This window comes from Lissotriton helveticus, chromosome 6, assembly GCF_964261635.1.
Source record: "Lissotriton helveticus chromosome 6, aLisHel1.1, whole genome shotgun sequence".
Taxonomy (NCBI): Eukaryota; Metazoa; Chordata; class Amphibia; order Caudata; family Salamandridae; genus Lissotriton; species Lissotriton helveticus.
In genome coordinates, this window is record NC_136067.1 from 1400579773 (window position 1) to 1400598340 (window position 18568).

The following is an 18568-nucleotide window of genomic DNA, read 5'->3' on the forward strand; positions in this document are numbered from 1 at the left end:
GGAGGCCCACCTGTAACCGAAGACAGAGGTCCGAAGCGCATGCGTAGTAACCAGACGTCGTAGCAGTCCAGTCCAGTCCGAGGCCTTCAGTTTCTGCTTCCCGGTGAGTACCGTTGCGGGGGAAGTATCTAGACAGGATCATTGGTTTGTTCCTGGTCCGATGGGTTTGGGTACACAGATCCAGTCCGACGTGTCCATCTAGGTGGATACGGTATGACGTGTCTCTTTATGAGACCGGTATGTTCTGTACTGTTTTAGCAGTGCATCCAGTAATTCTAGTAAGTCCGTTCTCGAGAAATTCAAGTGTTATGTTTTCAGTGTATCAGGTAGAATTCTGTTCGAACTGTTATTAATGTATTTCTATGTCGTGGTATGAGTGATTTGTTTGCCATTTCATTACTGTGATTACTGTGTATTGTGTTCGCAAGTATAATTCAGCCATGCCTCTGTTCTCGAAATTACGTCAGATCAGAACCAGAAAGGGGTTACTCGAAGAATCAGTTCCTGTCCCTCCTAGGGACAGTCCTGGACATTTTATGTATCACAAGCATGGTTTAAATGCCATATTATATCTAGACTTATGGGTGGATTACACCAAACATCTTGAAGAGAAATATAGATGGCCTGTATCAGGTACATGGGATGCCGAGTGCATCATGCGAGTAGAAGAAGCATTATGGAAAAAGAAAGCCAGACAGTCCCAGAAAGATGCCATCGAGTTATGGCGCAAAGAATCTCATAAAAGAACCGAAAAAGAATTCAGAAAAGCAGAGTTAAGTAGGGAATCCGCAGAAAAAGCCCAAGAAAGGGAATTAATTGAAGAAGGTGAACGAGTTAGAGTAGAACAGTCAGACAGACAGAGAAATGCCCTTATTAAAGGTATGTATCCTCTTCTTGCCGAGGGCTTGCCGAAGGCAACCCCGGAAGCACCCTGTAATTTACCGCCACCATTGGTCCCGATTAAGCTACGTCATAAACCGACTGCAGCTGAAATTTTTCTTTCGTCCTACTTGGACGACACAGTCCCAGAATATGCAAATCGTATTCCGCCTGCTCACGCTCAGCATCCTGTAAATAATGTAATTCCTGTTCCTCCAGCCACTGGTCCCGGGGACTCTGTTAATGTGCCCGTGCCCCCGGACCAGCCCACATTAAATGTACCCGTTTTGCCAGTCACTCTACCAGCACGTACAGTATTAACTGACGATTCCAGTTCAGGAGGTGCCGGGGGAGGTGCTCCTATCACCCCGCCTCAAGTAAGACGACTGACGCCGCGAGATGCAACGTTACAGCGTACGCCAAAGGTGGCTACATACGCAGACCTCAAGAGACTTCTTACCGACTGTATATATGATCCAGTCCCAGGCGAAGATCACATGGTATTATATTCAGTACGTTTAAGACGGGTTGCCAACTTTTTGGTCACCCTGCCCGACATGAAGGATCATCTAGACAGAATATATCGTTTTGTCCGTACAGGAGAGAATCCAGGAAGTATTCACGAAGCTATGGCACACAGAAAAGCCGAGATTCAACATATGATTTTACAGTTCTTGATTAACTGTTTAATAAGAGAACAAGATTATCCTGATAAAGACAAAGATGAGATTAAAGGTCTGACTAAGTGGAGTGACAACATAGCCGAGGGAAAACACAAGACACTAGGTAGTATAGAAAGTATGTACAAGAAAATTCGTAAGGAAATATTATAAGTATACACCAGAAGGAGGAAGCAAAAAGAGCAACCGAGAAAGAGAATGACTCTTCCAGTGAAGAGGTAGACAGCGAGAATCCCTCCAGAATAGCGTATGTAGGTAGAACTAGACTTTCCGACCGACATTCACGTCTAGATTACAAGAAAGTTTTTCCTCCTCCAGTACCAGAACAGTGTTCTCTTGAACAAGTATTCCAGGCCACCGATCAAATTCTGAAATCACGAATAGGTTATAGCGAGCCTAGTACCATGCATGAACAAGAACTAGCCCGATCAGCAGTACGATGGACTAGTGATTCCACCACGTTTCCAGATGAAATAGTGGCCCAAATGTTTCTGAAACTGCCCCCAGCCGAGCAGCGTCTGGTGGGTACGTATATGATCCAACACCTCATTACATCGTATGAGGGTCAGCATTCTGATCCAGGTCCTTTACATGATGTGCTGAACGAGTTACTCCAATACAGATGGAAAGGTCTAGGTACCGATTTAATTAGTGTCATACTAGAACAGCGCCACAAATACAGAACGTTCTTGAATCCACATTTTGTTCCTGTCCCACCTCCAGTAAGAAAATCATTCTACATAGACAGACAGAATCCGTTACGAGAAGTACATCCAGTTAAGGGAGAGGGGGGTGGTCTAGAACGAGTATTTGTTTACACCCCTATCACGAAAATAGAACTTCTGGAAATGAAAAAGTTAATACCTTGTCACGATAAAGATCCAGCAGGGTTCCACCGTGAATTAAAGGACATGCTCCGTATGGGAGAATACACGTATCCTGATATCATTAAAATGTTAAAGGTCCTGTTGCCTGCGGGCATATATGAAAAACTTAAAGAAAAAGAATGGGAGGTGGGAGAGAAAAAGATAGATTGGACCGCATTAGAGATTGAAGATAACACACGAGTTCCAGGTACCGGTCTTGGGGATAAAGCTAAAGCATTGCCCGAGTTACTGATACAAGTTTTGCCAAGATTACTAGCCACGAAAAAGGAAGACTGGGATGCCATCTCAGCCTGTAAACAGAAACAAGACGAAGATACTAGTGATTTTTATTCTAGATTTGAGAAATGTTTCATTATTAATAGTGGTCTGAAAACAAGTAGTGAATCTTATCCACATCTTTTTGTTACCAAACTAGTCGAGAATTCAAGTCCACAAGTTAAAAATCGAGTACTGAAAGTCGAAAGTACCTGGCAAGCTAATACCCCGTCACAAATGCTCCAGATGCTCCAGTATCACCAGAACAGAATTAGGGAAGAGCAGGAACATGAAAGGAGACGTATGAAAGACACGTAAATGAAAGTACTAGTTGCACAGTCCGTTCCGCAAGACAGTCAGAAGAGGGGTCCGAATCAAGCCAGTCACCCTACAGCTCCCGTTAAAGGGACATGCAATTACTGTAAACAGCCAGGTCATTATATAAACGAATGTGCAGTTCTGAAACACAACATAGCTACTGGTAAGACAAAAGAGCGACCAAGTCCTCCTAGACAAGAACAAGTTTCACAGACTTCCCAGCCACCGCAGAACGCACAACAGACAGTTACAGTACCGCAGCCTATAGCTGCAACGCAGCACGTTACACAGCAGATGTACCAGTACGCACAGTCAGAGTATCCAGATTATCAGCCGTATTCATGAGCCAGCCTAGAGAGGGAGGTTGGCTTGCCTCTCATCGAGATTCCTGTAGATCAAGAGGGTCCCTATGTACATAGTCAAGTATTAGGGAAAGACAGAAAGTTTCTGATTGATACAGGGGCAAGTAGGACTACCATCAGTCATGACGAGGTTCCAGGGGCTCCACTCTCAGGCTCTAGAAATGTTTCCCTTGGATTTACAGGAAAGCCTATTGTTAATGAAATATCGAAACCAGTTACTCTAGAAGTTGGTCCATTATCCCGAACTACAGACTTGTTACTAACGAAATCCTGTCCAGAGAACTTACTTGGTATAAAGGCTCTGAAAGAATTAGGAGCAGTTATATGCTGCTCCCCAGAAGGGGTGCGACTGTTTCTGCGAGATTTTAAAGGTCATTATGTATTACGTGATTTTGATCCAAGATTATTGAATGTACCACAGCATTTATGGGCGCAAGGTCCAACTGATGTAGGTTGTATGCACATCACACCCCATCGTGTTACCCTGAAGAAAGGTGTTGTATTACCACGAATCCGACAGTGCAAATTGCCACCTGAGGCTGTAGCAGCCTTATCCAGAATTATTGACGAACTTATTGCTCAAGGAGTAGTTGTAGAAACTGACTCCAATGTATGTAATTCTCCTATCATTCCGATTCTGAAACGTACTGATCCAAATGCACCTCCAGTTTATCGATTAGTGATTGACCTTCGAGAACTTAATAAATGTATCATACCCCAGTACCCAGTAGTCCCAGATATTTCTTCCCTATTAACTGCCATTGATTCTGAAGCTACGTTCTTCACTGTTATTGATCTCAAGAACGCATTCTTTAGTGTCCCCATTCATCCAGACAGCCAATTCCTTTTCGGATTCTGTTTAAATGGAAGGAGCTATAAATTCACACGAGCTCCTCAAGGTTTCACAGAAAGTCCTAGTATTTACAGTCAAGCGCTTAAAAGACAACTAGACAATATTCACATGCCAACTGACACTGCCCTGCTCCAGTATGTCGATGATCTATTGATCACAGCCCGTTCTGAACGTGACTGAGAGCGTGCGTCACTTACAGTCTTGTATTTCCTGGCCGAGATGGGGCACAAGGTGTCCCCGTCTAAATTACAATTCTGTGTCCAGCAAGTGGTCTACCTTGGACACTTACTGTCCAAGAGGGGTAGGCAGTTGACACCTGACCGTATCCAGTTAATAGCACATCTTCCACAGCCCAAGACTCAGAAGGAGGTACGAGCTTTTATCGGCCTCACTTCTTATTGCAGACAATGGATTCCTCAGTATGCATTTCTAGCTAAGCCACTGATACAGTTAACGACACAGGAGGCAGCCGTATCGACTGTCCTCCCTTGGACCCAGGAACACACACTTGTTTTCAATGAGTTAAAGAAAGCCTTATGCCAAGCACCTGTTCTAGCAACACCGAACTACAGTAAGCCTTTTACACTTTTTGTCACTGAACGGGATGGTACTGCATTATCTGTTCTCACACAAGATCAAGCAGGACAATACAAGCCCTGTGCTTATTTTTCTAGCACATTAGATCCAGTGGCCCAGGCGCTGCCTGCGTGCCTCAAGTCAGTTGCAGCCACAGCTCTAGCTATCAGACAAAGTGATTCCATAGTGTTAGGACATTCCCTGACAGTACAAGTTCCACACTCCGTGGAAGTTCTTTTAAACCGAACACAGACTCAGCACTTGACAATTGCACGTTTAACAGGTTATGAACTGACACTGTTTCAGCCACATATAGAAATCAGACGCTGCAACATTTTAAATCCAGCTACACTGTTACCGTCAGTTACCCCAAATCCTGCCACACATGAATGTGTGGAAGTTGTTAACACCATGACAAAACCAAGACAAGACTTGACAGACATTGCATTACCTAATCCCGACCTGACACTTTATGTGGATGGTTCATGTATGAGAACAAGTACAGGAGAACTAGTAGCCGCGTATGCAGTGACTACTGAAACTGAAGTTATAGAAACACATCGTATTGACACCCTGTCTGCTCAAGCAGCAGAGCTTGTCGCTCTGACCCAAGCCTGCATACGAGCAAAGAACCTGAAAGTAAACATATACACAGATTCACGTTATGCATTCGGAGTCGTACACGACTTTGGAGTGCTCTGGCAAGAAAGAGGTTTTATGACTTCTCATGGAACCAAGATTCAGCATGGCCCCCTCATTCAAGCTCTGTTAGATGCAATACATTTACCGACAGCTATCGCTATCATGAAGTGCAAGGCACATACGAAAGTCACTGACATCATTTCCCAGGGTAACGACCTGGCAGATCGAACAGCCAAGCTTACAGCTCAGACTTCAGACATTCCAGTTAACATGACACAGACAGACATTCCCGATCAGACTACTTGTATGACAGTTAAGGACCCTACACAAGATGTACTAGATATACAGTTACATGCTACTCCCGATGAAATCAAGAAATGGTCTGAACAAGGAGGGGTCCAGACAGATCAAGGATGGTTGACGAAGGGAAAAGCCACATGGTTTCTCCCCGACTCTATGGTTCAAGTCATTATTAACACCGCACATAGTCCAGCACATTTAGGAGAAAAAGCCATGTTAGACAGTATTCAGAACCTTTGGTTTAACAAGCATTTACGAGCAGCAGCCAAGCAGAAAGTGCGTACCTGCATGATTTGTTGTCAGTTCAATCCAGGTAAAGGTGTCCCGGTGGAACAAGGTGGATTCCATCCTCCTGACCACCCTTTTGAAGTCCTCCAGATGGATTATATTCAGATGGAGCGATGTCGAGGTTTCAAGTATGTCCTCGTAGTTGTATGCGCTTTGTCCAGATGGACAGAAGCATATCCAGTTCCAGATTACACTGCCGCGACCACTGCCAGGCAGTTGGTTCGTGAGTTTTTCCCCCGCTATGGATTGCCTAGGGTCGTGTATTCAGATAACGGCCAGCCATTCTCATCCGAGCTCATGAAACAAGTATCCCTTCTGTTAGGGTACCAATGGAAGTTCCATTGTGTACGACATCCTGAAGCAGCCGGTCTCGTAGAGAGACATAATCAGACTCTGAAAATCCGCATTGCCAAAGTATGCGCAGAGAAAGGCGTAGATTGGATAGTAGCACTGCCAGTCGCTCTTTTCTATATGAGAATGGTCGCTCACTCCCGTTCAGGTCTGTCCCCTTTCGAGGTAATTTTCGGTCGTCCCCCAAACATGTGGGGTACACCTAGACCACGTACAATTACAGATGTTGACAGTAATATGCTGACAGATTACCTGGCCTCCTTGATGTCTGCACTACACTCTTGTCGTTCACAGGTTGCCGCTGCTTTTCCAGACAACACCGAAGTGAAACCGCATGAGGTCATACCAGGCGACCTCGTGAGAAATTTTGATCGTTCAAGTCCGCTGGAGCCCCGCTGGACGGAGCCCCGACTTGTGTTACTGACAACAAGGACTGCCGTGAAGATTGAAGGAAGAAAAGGGTGGTTGCACTCCAGTCATGTAAAGAGATTCCATGGACTCAAACCAAAGACTGTTTTCAAGGACTGCCCCGTTCTCAAGGACTGCCCAGACACTGAATCTAAACTTCCCCTGTTAGAGAAAACTCCGCAGCAGGAGTATAAAGATAAGCTTCGGTCTAGTAAGTCAGCCAGTTTAATTGTCTAAGTCCCTCTCGGGTGAAACGGTTAGACAGGTTCCTGACATGTATGAGATAGACCCACACAGTGAGAGAGTTAGTCAAAACTCTAAGAGAATACGTTATCAAAAGAATCTTCGAAGTAGATGTATTGTTACTTTATTTTTTATGCTATTTCTGAGTCTTATGGTTACTTGCATAAGTTATGCTTTACATTTATGTTTTCCTATTAATTCACATGTACATATGTTTTCTAATGTTACAGTAGAGCACACTTTTAGTGACCTGCCTCCTCACGAGTTATCGTATCGTCTTGCCATGCGCAATAATACGTTTATCCGAATGTTACATTATTCACACCAGACCAGCAATGCCACTAATTGTTGGGTGTGTGGTCGACTCCCCCCTTTCCAGACACCGAAGGGAGTTCTGCCACTCTTTCCTTATCCATTTTCACATAATGGCTCGTGTGGAGCATGGTCCACGTTAACGTCATCCTCAAATGATATGTTTCTCCTGAATCAGACATGTTTCCAAGACAAGGAAGGTCCTTCCCATAGAACAGGGTTAGATCTGGAAAACGAAGTATATGATCTAGGTAATTATTCCTCGAATTTCATGGTTTTGAATGTTCAGTCCGAAACTACTCCAGATTTGCCTGCTATTTCAGTTCTACCAGTGAAAGGCGAATTCTGTGTCAGAAAGAATGGTTCCGCACATGTAGGTCATAGTGATTGTACTACTGTGGTCGAGTATAGTGACAGTGGGAAATCTATTTTCAAAGCCTCACGTCATTCTTATTTTGTATGTGGTCAGACCGCATATGTTCGTCTGCCCCTCGATTGGGATGGAACATGTTACATTGCCTTCCTACTGCCACCAGTTTTCCTAGCCCCGTCCGATTATCACAGAAACACACATCTAGTACACGTTAGACATAGAAGGGAGATCGAGTCCCCAATTGTCGATCAAACTGAAACTACCTTAGAACAGTATCAAGACTTCAATAAAGGTTTCTTTTTCTTCATAGGTCCTGTCCAGAATAGTAAGCTAATACGTAGGCTAACCAGAACCCTTGAAGCAGTAGTGAATGAGACTACTTCCGCTCTAGGTAACTTAACTGAAGAGCAATCTGCTATGAGATTTGTCGTGCTCCAAAATCGTCTCGTCCTGGACGTCATACTGGCCGATAGGGGAGGAGCTTGTAGAGTCATCGGATCTAGTTGCTGCATTTTCATTCCTAATAACGCACCGTCTGTTTATTCAGCTATAACCAGACTTCATAAAATTGCCCATCAGTTACACCAGAATCCAGGCACCTGGACATGGTCCGGTTGGCTCTGGAGTATAGTATCTGCCTGGGGATGGAAAGTATTGTCATTCCTGGGTATAGCAGTAATGATCATATTCAGTTGCTGCCTCTGTTTACAATGTGGCCCTGCGATTTGCGGCTTGTGCGCTACCTCTTGTATTCCTAGTCCTAAGTCCCGTTCCAAGACAATTCGAGACGAGCAAATGATGCTCTATGAACAGATAGATGGTATCATGAATATTGATGTTTCCTGATGGAAACGTAGGGCACAAGGAGGGAATGAGGAAAATTGAATTTTGCCTTGTTATGTGTGCCTACGTGTTCCCCATCCTATGTTATATGTACATGATCGATATGCATATATCCCCCTATGATCGATTAAAGACGCAATTATAGTTGTGTCCAACTCTAGTATGCCAGTTTCCAGTTCTCGTGAAAGCAACGAGTATTAGGCCTATGTTGCCACGTTTTACAGTATGCACGTTATATTCCCCGCATTGTCCCCGTTTCTAGGCCTCAAAGGGCCCGGACACCAGATTCAAGCTCCAGTCTCCAGAACTCACTCCGAGGAGCGATGCAGCCCCCACCTGCATCCCTGACCCTTCACTTACTTCCTGCCGCGCAGCGCGGTGCCCGGCCTGGCTCTGCCTGCCTGTCTGCCAAGAATATGTTATGCCTCTAGTTATCAGTTCAGCTCTCCGTCTTCACATTCCTAAGCTACTGAACCGCATAAACATCTTCAGCTATAGTCTAGTCTTTCTGTCTCCATGCAAGAGAATTACTGTATTAATATTCATGGAAGATTCATAACACACGCAATACATGTAGAATATATGCATGCACCAGCCTTAGTGTCAAGTAGCCTTTGCCCTGATAACTTTTAGATTCTATCAACATGTACTCCAAACACCAGATACCAGATATGCTATAGGTACATGTCGTCCTGACATCGCAGACTTTCGTCTCCTCATCTAGTGCAGAAGTCATAGCCCCCAGTTCTCCCCGGTAACACGTCATGGCCCGTTTGCGCGCACTACTAGGTTAAAGGTTCCAGCTGCTCAGGTAGCCCCCTCCATGTTTCCACCCACTTTATGACACTTCTGTGACGTTTTCATCACATGTCTACGTGCACGCCCTGTGCACGCCTTCTTTTCACGCCCATGTGTTCTTATCGTACGCTTGTCACTAGTTACGCCTACTGTATGTAATGTAATTGTGATGTTTTACTATATATATCATGTACTGTTGATGAAACGTTGCAGCTGCCTTCTATGCCATTCTATTTCAGGCTGTCCCGATCCTGTCCCTTCCCTTATGCCTGAATAAAGCCCGTTCGACTCAGATACATCGGATCTTGCCTCTTATTTATTGAGCTATCTGTTTTATTAATGTATTCAAAAATAGTACTGGTAATTAATTATTTATTTACCACAACTCAACTACAAGTCCTAAGGCCAGCAAAAACGAAACCAGCCAAATATGTAGGACCAAGGCAAACGTTTGTGGGACGACCACCCTAAGACTGACAGATCTAACATGCATACTCCCCTAATGGCTATAATGTGAGTATAAGTAGCACAATTGATCTGATTTGGACAGCTCACAATGTACACACATTACAAATGTACAGCTTCTGTTGGTGTTGACCACAGAAAAATAAGCATTGACCAAGGCAATATGCCTGACTTTATGTGCTACTACAGCCAACACCAGGCATGCACAATTGGAAACAGACTATTTGTACCGTTTTATGTTTAACCTACCCTTTTCTGTACCTCCTGTGTCTGTGCTCCTTTTTTTCTTTCTCGATCTTGCAGTGCTAGAAGCCACCAGAATCACATGCTAGGGGATTGTAAAACACCAGCATTGCAACCTTGGGGAATTAAAAAAACAAGACACAGACATAAAATACACAGAAACAGATAGGTTGCACATTAACACAGCGGAAGCAGTTGGATCCCATTTATGTATGCCTATGTTTGCATGCCTTTGCATTCCGTCAGACCCGCTGACTTTGCCAACACTCTTTGTCAATGTGTGTGAGGTCTCTAGACTTTACCATTTTGATCTCTGGTTTAGCTTGATGTGGCGCATTAAAGTTAGTATTTCAAAGGACTGAAGAAGTGATCTGACCAATCCCATTTCATAGGGCTAAAGATTTGCATGTGGCATTTCTTTATGACATTCGGTCCATGGCAGAGCCCTTATTATGTGTGTGGAAGGTGCACTGTTCAATGAGAAACTTTAGAGGAGACTGTGTGGGTGCCTTCGATTTTAACCACTGCCTCAGTTAATGAGTGCTATAAGAACCCATCAATAAAACTTTTTTGCTGCCAGAATTTCGGAATGAGATGTTCAGATCAGTGGTTTAGGCATCATGTTTGTAATCACCATAGTGATGGATTTGAATGAAGTAGAGTTTAATGAGTTTACATATGTGAATAAATACAACCCACCCCATTTTCTATGTTGTATTGATGGATGGCGTTGTATATTAGTGGAAAAATAATGGATTGCGGATAAGCAGAATCATGTTTGCATGAGTGCAACAGCATCAAGGTCACGGAGAGGACAGATGCAGCAGTTGTGTTACACATTGTAGATCTACACGAAAGGACATATTGGATGTGGTAGGTAGGAGTTAGTTCGGTGGACTTAAGGAAGGTGATTCCTCTGAGATTTCCTGCTCAGAATGATCTTTGACTATAAACACTTGTATACTCAGAGCTTAAGTGGTGCAAATTAAGAAGGATTGTGGTATCATATTCACATGCAACATTACTTAGTACAGAGGGAAATGTGTAAATTGGGTGCAGCATTGTGACATCACATTTGGTTAACTACACACAGATGCAAAATCAACCATTGTGCAATATTAGAATGAGGGTGGAAAATGTTTATGAACAGAAATGCCATTTAGGTGCAAAATTACGCTTGCTACAAAGTTAGCAGCATTGTGGTATCAGAATCAAAAGCAAAACACATTCAGTTCCCAAGTCACCCTTGGTATTACATCAGCTGGATGGAGGAAACAATTTTTGGATCACAAATGCACTTCCACTGCATGGATGCTTCGATTCACCATCAATGCACTGTGATGGGAAGCACACTTTAAGCAAACTAACAAACCTAATAGTTACTAATGTTAAGACTGAAATACTTAGCTGCCCTGATCCAAAATGTGTATGAAATCTTTTAACTGCAATCGCGAAAGGGTGCTGACCCAAACAAGTGGCTGAAAGGGAATGACCCAAAGCCCCTCTCTGTGTATGTTTTTGGTAATGATCACAAAAGCCCTGGAAGTGAAAAATGATCCTGTGCAGCTAGACCTAAAACAGGACTTGACAAAGGTAATAGATTGCCTTTTCTTGATATATTGGCCAATGCCAATGCTTTTTGGCATCAGCATCGGAGAATAAAAAAGGTGCCATGATGCAACCGCTTGAACATGATTCATACCACATTATTTATATGCATGTGCGGCTTCCATTTAATTTTTTATTTGCGGTTACAAGATGGCATGATGTCACATAAATACAAATGGTAAATACAAACAAATAAAAAATCCTTGCACAAAAGTGTTTTTTTAGTTTATTTTAAAAACACAGGGGTCTGGCAGCAATTAACAGAAGCCAGGCCTATCAAACAATTAGAACAAAAATATTTTTAAAAAACAGTCCTTTGAACAATTTAAAGAGGAATTTCATGTTTGCAAAGCAGACTGCGATGAGTTGTGGAGCAATGAAGCAGCGGGTGAGAGGGAAGCAACAGGGAGCGGGTAGGGAGGACAACTGATGAGTTTGAGGCAGAGAGAGGGGGAAATGCATTTGTTTTTAAAATAAAAAGCTGGGATGGGGAAGCAATCAATGGAAGAGGGAGGAGGGGTCAGTACGGAGCTTTTGGGGTGGGCAAATCAGCACACGAGGGCTACAGTAAGTAGCGGAAGCAATGGAGGTGCAATGGGTGGGGAAGAAGGGAACAACAAGGAGTGTAGAACACGAGGAAGAGCACAAGGAAACACATGTACTTTCATGGAGTGCTAAATGAAAAAGTAGAAAAGTAGTTCCCCGAATGGGACCTGTAAAAAGATGCAGGTAGCCCAATCAAAAGGATGGTAAAGAAGCTATGCTCAAGGGAGGGACAAACACAAGAAGAGGAAGGAAGTTCACTGAATAAGAAGGAAGCAAATGAGAGCAACAAAGGCAACCAAACGTAAGCAATAGGTCGGCTCTAAGCCCACTGTAAGCTTTTGGCATAGTCCATAAGAGGTCGTCCGAAAGGCAAGATCCAAAGATCTGTACCAAATTAGAATTAAAGACTGTATAAACAAGCAACCTATTTTTATGTGGAGCAGCAGCAGACATAGCATTTGTATGGCGTGATACAAAGTGAACATACATTGGCCACTCCAATAAGAACTGTTTTAGAGATTTGGAACCAGCAGTCCTCCAGGAAAGGGCTTACCACATTCGCCTCTCCCAATACTCCCTTCTCCCTCAACCCTGGTTTTATTCCGGCAAAGCTCCTCTCTTTTCAAGACTAGTTGAAGGGAAAATGCAAACTCCTGAATGACCTGTTTCAGGGTAGTTTCATAAAGTCCTTTGAACAATTTATTGATCAGTTTTATATTTGCGATGGAAACCAATATTTTCAGCTGTGGCACTGGCCATGCAACCTGCCTAATGCGATAGTCGCTTCTAAACCCCTCATGCCCTTCAAAAAAGCTAGTCTGTAATTTCACAAGCTCTAAGGGCCAGATGTATCAAGCGTTTTCCCATTCGCAAACGGGCCGATTTGCAGAATAAGCCCATTTGTGAGCAGGAAAAAGCCTTTTGGGGTGTATCACCCCAAAAGGTATTTGCAAAATAGGTAATCGCAATTTTTGCGATTACCTATTTTGCGAATGCATTAAGGGAATCGCAATTTGCGATTCCTTAAATGCAATGCAGGAAGCAAGAAAAAATTGCAACCCGGCTTTAAGGAATCGCAAATTACCACCAACTTCTAGTTGGTGGTAATTTGCAAATTCCTTTAAAAATTCGCTTTTTAGCATTTTTCTAAGTGGGATGTGGCGCACATACATGCCCTTAGGGCATGTATATGCTCCACATGTGCACACATGCATATTTCAGGGGTGAAACAGGGTGTCCTTTTGGCACCCTTGCACCCTTAAAATTTCATGCTCAATTTGCGAGACCTATTTGGTACTCGCAAATTGTGAATGCAATCCTATTCATTACTATGGGCCTGTAGGCCCATAGGAATCAATGGGAAGGTCTTCCTTAATAGCGACTCGTAATTTGTGATTCGCTATTAAGGAATATGTAAGATTCACAATTGTTTTGCAAATCCTACATACATTGCATTTTGCGATTCTTAAATAGCGAATCGGTAAAATTCGCTATTTAAGAATCACAAAGGCAATTCTTGATACATCTGGCCCAAAGTACCTTCTGATCAGAACAAACTAAATTCTTCACTAAGTTGTATGTCTGTATCCCTCTTGAGGCGGAAGCCGAGAGGTTTTGTTCCTGCTATAATCGGGAATTTTGTGATTTTAAAACTTCATTGTGAAAGTGCTTGATTTAATAAGCTTTTAATTCCTCCCCTCTCGTCCCTGCTGCCTGGGCCACTCTCAGCCGAGCATTGACGCTGACGAGTCGGTCCCGGGTACTAATTCACAGCAGACATATTGGGTGTGTTTTGGCGCTCTGACGCGCTCTAGCAAGGTTTTATGTTGACTTGCTATGATATGAACAGTCAGCAGATTGTGGGGCTGATGTTGAGAAGAAGCACTGTTATATGTTGTCGGTCTTTTTCTTTTGTTCGTCTTCATTTTCCACTGTTATGAGAGTGAGTCACCGATGATGATAATTGGGTATACTGGCAATTGCTAGCCAGATAACCCGATTGGCGGTTCTTCCGTGAGGGGCTCACTCTCTTCTCCACACTTTTTCCACAAAAATTGTCTGGTTGGTGATGGTATCACGACAAATTGTATCTGTACCGTGTGTGTACCGTGTTAGTTTCTGACACTTGTATGGGTGTGAATAGCCAGAAGATACTCGGCTGGTGGTAATAAACATTTTTAGACCGCCATAACCCTTGAAATATTAAAATAAAAACAAGAGTGTCCAGTGGGACAGGCCTTTTACTGTTTATTATGGTTTGAGTGGGGGGCGGCCTGTACCCTCTTCTTCCCCCTGAGGCTCCAGTTAATTGGACGCTATGGGCTCCATATCTAAAAATCTGGGCTCTGCTGGGTGTCATACCATCTGCTACTCAGCTCAGGTACTGAAAGAGTTACAACCAGCCTTTCCAGCAGGCTGTATGCGAGACTCATGGCCGTGTCTCGAAGGTCCTTTTTCTTGTATCAGTTGTCGCCATCAGGCTTCTCTCACTTACCCCGCCACTGGTAGCTGCACCATGATACCTAAAGGCTCCTGCCCTCAAGAACCTTCCATCAAGCATCCCACCCGTAGCAACATTGCAGCAAACCCTATACAATCTGGGCTAAAAAGTCTCCTTTTAAATATTCATTCCTTGCCTAAACATTACCAGGAACTTTAAGACCTTGTCAATACGGTAACACCAGATATTTGTTTCCTTACGGAGACCAGGTTGAAGCCCCACACGGTGCCTGCCATCATGTTAGGGGTTCCAACTGGATACAAGGTTCTGAAACTAGATCGCCCCACTAAAATAGGTGGCGGTATCGCTGTCATATATAGAGAAGGCTTGAAGGTCTCTCTTCTTGATCAGAGATGCTGCTCTTTGATGGAGGTTATGATCTTTAAGATCAGTTCCACCTCTAAAATCCAATGGAAGGGAGCATTAGTCTATCGCCCTCCGGGGCCGAGTGCGAGTTTTTCGCTCACCCTAATGGAATTACTAGCCCCTTATTTCAAAGCCAAGAAAGACTTTATCTTACTTGGAGATTTTAATATCCATGTAGATCTCCCCAATCATCCAGACACAGTATCCTTGTTTTCCGATCTTTCCACTTTAGGATTGGTAATTCGGAACAGTGGTCCTACACATACAGGTGGACACACTCTGGACTTAATTTTTTGTAACTGTCCTAAGATAAAATGTGATTCCCCAATCCCGGTAAGCTGGTCTGACCATTATATGGTTGAATTTACACTCTTAGGCCTTCACTTGCCTCGCCATGAGTCTTTCCCAGCAGTCTGGCAACGACAGTGGCATAAGGTAACCCTAGATGGGCTACAGAGGGTATGGAATGAACCTACTATTCTTGAGAATGACGATGTCGAGAGAGGTCTTACTAAGTTCAACAGGGCCCTCCTAGAGGCGGTGGATCAACTGGCGCCCCTGAAACTCCATAAACAGTACCCAAGATCTAAACAGGAAGTATGGTACTCGGAAGAGCTGAGAGTGGAGAAACAAGGATGTAGAAAGCTCGAAAAAATCTGGAGGAAGTTACATACACCCCTTAGCAGGAAGTTGTACTCAGAGGCTCTGGCCATTTATCATAAAAATATAAAATCGGCCAGGAAGAACAGTCTCGCCTTACAACTGGATGAAGCTGGCAATTCCACCAGAGAACTTTACAAAATTCTTCAATATTTTGTAAAACCTGTGGCCTGTGAAAGTCCTGATGATTTTTCTCAAACTCTCTGCGATGACATCTCAGACTTTTTTTGAAAATAAAATAGAGTTAATATATGAGAAAATCACAAAGGCCGCAAATCTCAGGAGTGATGTTGATTACTCCGTCCTCCGGACATCTAAATGTGAAAGCACTTTGTTTTCTGCATTTCCGGAAGTCAGCCTATCTGATGTTGTCTCCCTGTATAACCAAATCAAAACAGGGTCTCCAACAGATGTTATCCCTGCTAAAATGGTTGCTCCATTAGGTGATCTGCTCTCCACCGGCATTCAAATGGTGATCAACCTCTCCCTTAAAAAAGGGCAAGTGCCCAGTGACTGGAAAAAGGCGATAGTGAACCCTATTCGGAAGAACGCGGCGCTGCCTTGGTCGGACCTCTCCAATCTCCGCCCGATCTCTCTCCTACCCTACCTTAGTAAGATGGCCGAGAAGCATGTGAACACACATGTGGCTAATTTCATCGAGGCAGCGGGCGGTCTGGACCACTCGCAATCTGGGTTCAGACCTAATCACAGCACCGAATCAGCCCTCCTCTCCGTGACCGATACCATCAGGATGGCACTGGATAGAGGAGGTTCTATGATTCTGGTGCTGTTAGATCTGTCCGCTGCCTTTGACACGGTGTCACATGAAATTCTTATCGGTCGTCTGTTTTCTCTCGAGCCGCTCACAAACTGTCCGATTGGGCTCCCATTTCTCAATCTCTAGGGAGCTCACCAAGGGGGTTCCTCAGGGCTCATGCCTAAGCCCCACACTTTTTAACGTGTATGTGGCCCCCTTGGCCGACATTGTGAGAGAATTTGGGTTCACGCCAATATCGTACGCAGACGACACCCAGCTTTTATTTCCTTTCCAGATCCTGACGCCAGCAATTAAACACACTTTTGCTGCGGGAATGAGAGCTATAGCCGATTGGATGACCTCCAATTGCCTACAATGTAATGTGGGCAAGACGGAGGTCATGCTTTTCGGAGAAGCCTCTCTCCTTTGGTCACCTGATTGGTGGCCTCCGGAATTAGGGCCTGCCCCCTGTCCTAAACAGGCAGTAAAAAATCTTGGTGTTCGCCTTGATCAGTCACTGCTTCTGAAAGACCACGCAACGCAGCTAACGGGATCCTGTTTTAGGGTCATTGGGCTCCTGGGGCGTGTATTTCCGTACCTAGCAGATAGTTACAGGAAAACACTGGTCCAAACGCTAGTAATCAGCAGGCTAGATTACTGCAATGGGCTTCTTCTTTCTGCCAATGAGGAACAACTTGGCATATTACAGGTAGCCCAGAATACGGCTGCCAGACTGGTCCTTAATGCTCCAGCCAGATCCCCTTCACGCCCTCTTTTGAACAAACTCCACTGGCTGCCCATTCGCCAGCGGGTTAAATTCAAAATATGTTGCGTAATCCATAAATGCCTGTTTGGCACGGGCACAAAATATCTGACCGAAAAATTTAAACTCTACGAGCCAGGGCGCTCTTTGTGCTCTAGGAACAAACTGCTGCTCCAGGTTCCGCGGATTTAAAGGGAAAGGCAGGGTGGTCGAGCACTCTCCTATAGGGGTCCTACTCTTTGGAACACCCTACCCCTAACGTTGAGACAAAATTCCAATCTCGGAGCTTTCAGGAAATTCTTAAAGACACACCTGTTCTTGACTATTTAAACCCTGTATCTTTCCTGTCTGTATTTTGGTCTCTGACTTTCATGGTAAGAACTCAAGCGCGGAGATACCCCTTTGGGGGTTGAATTCCTGCGGCGCCAGGGCTCGAAAAATCCAAAACATGGTACTAGTCCTGCAGGACTAGTACTTTAAAAAATTTCCTCGACCTAACTGCAACCTACTTGACCTCCGTCTCTAAAAGCGGAGCAAATGTGACAAGATAACAAGATTTAAAGGTATCTTTATTGCTCATTAACTTTGTGAGCAATAAAAATGCCTTTAAATCTTGTTATCTTGTCACATTTGTTACGTTTTCACAGACAGAGGACAAAAGTTGGTTTGTTTTCCTACTCGCCAGAAAGGGCGAGTAGGAACTAAAAACAGCTCGACCTTGTTAAATTTAGCTCGACTATGCGAGCGGTCAAGTGGAATTTTCGAGCCCTGTGCGCTATATAAGCCAATAAATAAATAAATAAAATAAATAAATATCTGAGCAACAAACACCCCTTACAACATCAATAGGAACGTGATGCAGAGATAGCTATGTTTGACAAAGAATGGGTCAGACTATGGCCGGATAATCCCAAAACACAATGCAGCATCTTCCAGAGACATTCTGCCTACAAGCAGATGTACCAATGCTCTCTAACACCCTTCCTTCTTAAATGCATGTTTACTTCTGTGTCAGACAAATATTGGCGGTGTGGACAGGCACTTGGAATATATAGCCTTAAATCAAAAGGGGGGGGTGGTACGGAAGAGCGTATCTTTAGAGAGGTCCTACTCCTGTGCTCCTCCAGGGACTAACATCAGGATTACCAGGAATATATACGTTTCTTGTGGACAGGCATCTGCAGCATATATACATCTCTGGTAGTATTTTTGGTGATACAGACACTCTGGAAGGAGATTAGGTGACATACTAAAGGGACAAGGTGGTACACTGAATCCTGGTAGACTCTGGT

The 18568-nt window shown here is 44.0% G+C and overlaps 1 protein-coding gene across 4 annotated transcripts in view; it reads right to left on the reverse strand.

Moving 5' to 3' along the window:
* TFB1M (transcription factor B1, mitochondrial) overlaps positions 1-18568 on the reverse strand; it is a 440085-nt gene that overhangs the window by 377616 nt on the left and 43901 nt on the right. For all 4 annotated transcript variants that reach the window (XM_078649185.1, XM_078649186.1, XM_078649184.1 and 1 more), the window contains one exon: positions 10083-10192. The gene's annotated coding sequence lies outside the window, so the exon portion shown is untranslated. The remainder of the gene's footprint in view (positions 1-10082; positions 10193-18568) is intronic.